We start from the raw sequence: 4781 nt of genomic DNA on the forward strand, positions 1-4781 counted from the left end.
AAGCTTTTACTAAGAATCCATTCATGTGAAAATTGTATTACAGGTGTTGACTATCGGATTACTAGTCTCATGAAAAATATTAATCCTTCTTTTCGTAATTCACTTAGTAGGCACTGGTCTATGACTGGGTCTATACCTGATTCCAAGTCAGAGTGATCTTTAAAAGGCAATAATTGGAATATTGAAAACAGTCCTGGAAATCTTCATGATCAGGCTTGAAATTTCCCCATTATATTTTGTTCCCAAACAGTCAAGAGAAACAATCTAAATCACCATTTTCATGCCGGACCCAATCATGACAAACAATCTCGTATTAATTTTTTTCCTAACACAAGATGCATTAATTTAGGGATGCAAACCTCAGTCTGAATCGATGCATTCATGTGCTCATCGTTTGCAGGTGTTAATAAAATGAAGAGACCAAATTGGACCAAAAAAGACCCCGATCTCTCTGTCTTTTTTTCCTCAATTTACAAATTTAGCGCCCCTGCATGAGAGATGATTTTTGGACAGCTGATCCCACATCTTTATCGTTTTTTTGATTTTCTTTTAAATGGTTTAAACGTAATAACGCGCTCTCTTTTTGCCTCAAGGATCAGATATTATTTATAATAACCTCTTGAATTTTCTATTTTCTTCATTGTTGCTCTTAGGTCAAAGTAGTACAGTAGACCTGGCAGTAGCTCAAACGCTGAAGGGAAACGAAAAACAGTTCGAGTTAGCGGGGTATTCGAGTTACTCGAGTTCTAGTTATCGAGGTTCTACTGTAATAAATTTTAACCATTTTTGCGCCTGTATTTTCTTGTTTGTGCGATGAGTACACGAGATTTGTTAAATCTTTCTTCGTGCAGTAATTTTCGCTGAGGCGAAAACAAAAGTTTGACTCCAGCTTCTCATGAATTCCTCAATAATTCATACCGTTTTTTCCAATAATCTAATACAAAAGAAATTACAGTCGAAGCTCTCTTTGTGACCGCTCTCGTAAGCGACCGCAGCTCTAGTTACGAACATTCATTGTGGAACTCCATTTGAACTGTGACTTAACCTTGAATGAAAGCGCGCGTAATCAGTGACCGCTCCCGTAAGCAAACGCGACCACTTTTTGGACTACCCGACTGGACTTTTCCTTTGTTTTTTAGCTCTAGTAAGCGGCTACCCAGACTCGATACATCGGGACTTTGAGTTTATTAAACGGCTTCAAAAACCTCTGATGTAGATCAACACATTCTAATGCACTCTTGATACTGAGTTAGATACGGGGTTATTCGATCTAGTCTAAAAAAATGGACGTAAAGTTTAGCCGTGTCTGTGTCAGATAAAAAGACACTCATTAAATATTAAGACGGAATCCACCAGGAAATTGAGTAATTTTGATTTTCAGTGGACAAGAAACCGTGTACCAGAATAATTTAAAGAATATTTCATTCTTTTTCATGTAATTTGTGATCTGTAATAACACCATAGAAAATTTCTCATGGGAGTCCGAGAAAATGAATGTCAAATTTCACAAGAATTGTGGAAACACAGGTAAAATTCTAAAAATTTTATGTGTAAGATGTCATTTGGGGAAATTTGAAATTGTAACCATGCGGCCATACTAGAGCTCATTCTCGTAAGCGACCAGCTCTAGTTACGACCACTTTTTCGAATTTCTGAGGTGGTCGCTTACGAGTGCTTCGACTGTATAATGTTTAATGAGTGTTGGAAATCAGATAAAAACCACATATTAATATTTATTCCTTCTAAACTCATTTCAGAGAAGTAATATTCTACATTCGCAGTATTTCAAGACAATATCTAGTCTGCTACACAGCCGTTTTTAGTGTCATCAGTGAACCGCGGGGCGCTAGGAGCGAACACGCTTCTCAGTTTTCGACAAATCAATCAATCGTCGCTGAATTTGATGAACTCTGTGTCTGCAAGCAACGAAAAGGTTGTTTGCAGAAAAGTTTGTTTTAAGCGGTTAACAAAATTCCAAGTGAAAAAAAAAAAAAAACGGTTTGATAGGCCTATAAGACTCTTATCAGGATCGGTTGGTTCTTTTTGACGAGCATTTGTATGATGAATTTCATATGCCGGATGTGCTCATTGTGTTGTTGTACATGTGAAGACTGTGAAGACTAAACTCTCAGGGGGCACTGACTCAAACAAAAGCAATCTTATAAATTATCGACAAGCGATTTCCCGAAACTATTCCCGACAACTTTATAAGCATATCCATGTTGTGCGTCATATTCGCTCGACTTGCTTGCTGTTGCTGCTTGTCTCAAAAATTTTGAAAGGACTCGACTACAACAACACTAACTCTAGTTGATTGCTTGCTTTCACGCGACGATTTTGATTTTTCTGTCGCTGACACATTGGGCAACGATAAAAGCAAAGCTGTGATTAGAAGAGCCACAATACCCCAAACGTGGCGCGAACAGATTCCAGAAAATGGGAGCTGAATTCTAATTGGCTAATCGCGGGAAAGGAATGTGGTTCGGTTTTCAGCAGCCGTTAGTGGGGAGGGCGACACTAAAAACGGCTGTGTACCAGGCAATATCAAACTCGTCGTCTGTCACAAGTACTTCGCTGAACGGAAGTGTTAAGATTGCCTTAGAATGTTTAACTGGCTAATACCAGCTTGAAGCCTTACCTCAGGGTTGAAGGTAAAAAAAAAAACTTTCGGATGTTCCCTAGTTTTACAGTCAGACGCGATTAGATAAAGTCTGGGCCCAAACTGCTCAAATTATTTTGGTGTCCAATAAGTTATACAGAGAAGCTCATTTTAAATTTAAGGTAAAAAGTAGTGCGGCTTTCAGAGTGTTCCTAGGGACACAGTCCATGAATAAGGGCTTTCTGCTTCCCGGGAGGGTACTCAAGGGAAGTTTGGGTAGCTAGATGTGTGCAGCTGATGCCTTTAAATCTTTAAGCCCCAAGATCAAGATACAAATTCTCCTCTCTGGCCTCCATAAATTTCTTGACTGAAAAATTGGTTGAGAGAATTTGTTGAAAGATCAAAGCATATTTAACAATTAATGAATGAGGCTGAGTATCTTATGAAGAATTATGGAAATCGAGGAGGGTGTTATGGCCTAGGCGGATAACACCCTCCGAGATCTCCATAATTCTTCATATGATACGAAAACCGAATTCAATAATTGTTTTATCATTCATTCAAAATAATTTCTAGTTTAAAAACATGGCTAAAACATGCTCTATCAACAATCCTTGTTCCAAAAAAATGGGAAATACTGTGCAACGCACAATCCACGGAGAACCCTTGGAAGCTGTTGATCACCACAAATACCTTGGAGTTGAGATATCCCGTGATCTAAATCGCTGGAATTATAGGCAAAGCCAGCAGATCTCTTGGCTTTATAAGTAAATGTCCAGAAAACGTAAAACAGCAAGCCTATCTTGCTTTAGTTAGACCACAGCTTGAATATATGGATGTTGCGCATGGGATTCTCACATTCAAAAACAGATAAAGGACATTGAGAGTACGTAGAGACGAGCGACACGTTTTGTTAAAAATGAATATGGCACAACTCCTGGAACTATTACGAAAATTTAAATGATTTAAAATTGCGAACACCCGAGAAGTTTCTTAAGGCTTATCATTTGCATGTGGTTCTGATCGTAATCCGCTAAAAAAGGAACAAATATGTAAATCATTATACTTCACAGGTGTTTTCAATACATCAGATTCTCATTATTTTTTTACGAGAACCAAAATAGAATAATGAGTCATCTATATTCACCCATGCGCAAAAAAACCCTAAACGATTTTTGAAATTTCTTAACGGCATCGTAGTTTCGAGCTAGTCTCTCCTGAACGATCATGGATCGCTTGTGTTTAACGATACCTGATGAAAGTTACGGCTGCTAAAACTGTTCCTTCTATTGCAAGGTGGTATAACATTAGAACTGTACAAAAAACACTGTGAAGAAATTCAACTCGCGAATCAATATGAAACAGATTTGAAAGTGTAAGTGTTACAGCTATTGCTATATCTCTTGCCGTTCTCTTGTCTGGACGAATTGCAAAAGAGCTGCGAATTGCACACTATTTAGACTGTGAACTTGTTTCTCAACTGAAACCTTTCAGAGTGTTTTATTTTAATCGGCAGTGGTATGTTTTTCCTTTTTCTTTTCCCTTAGGTTTGAGAAGTAACATTCAGTGCATGCATTGTTGAGTGATGAGGAACGTAAAGAAGAGAGTTATCAGCTCATGGTAGAAAAACAGCAAGAGATTTGTAGAGGTAACCATCCAAGTAAAAAGTCACCTTAACCAGGACAATCATAAACTGACAGAAGGATAAATGATGGTTTTAATATATGGTGATGGAAAACGTGTCAGTTTTTTTGTAGGATACCTGAGGTTACTATAACTTAGTTATTTTTAGACCCGGTAACGAGTTGAAGTATGATTGATTTAATTTTCTCTGGACAATATTTGCTCCTGAGCGATTTTACATTAGGCAATATACTATACTATAATTAGATTTACGAGCATTATCCCAATGAGCAAATAGACTGCTTTATAAGGTTGTTATCACCTATATATTTACTTCAATGTTTTTTTAAAAGTTAAACACATAAGAGCAAAATGGGACATGAGTGTTAGAGAATAAATTAAGAGCAAAAATTATATTGTGACAAGTTCTCTTCATAGTCTGCAACCATTTGCTAAATTGAAAATCATTTCCTTTTCGTTTACTGACGAGAGTCGTCCAAATTTGTGTTTACCTTTGTGTTGTTTGGTTCAGTATCATCCCTTCAAATCAATTCTTTCC

This window comes from Porites lutea, chromosome 4 (assembly GCF_958299795.1).
Source record: "Porites lutea chromosome 4, jaPorLute2.1, whole genome shotgun sequence".
Classification (NCBI taxonomy): Eukaryota; Metazoa; Cnidaria; class Anthozoa; order Scleractinia; family Poritidae; genus Porites; species Porites lutea.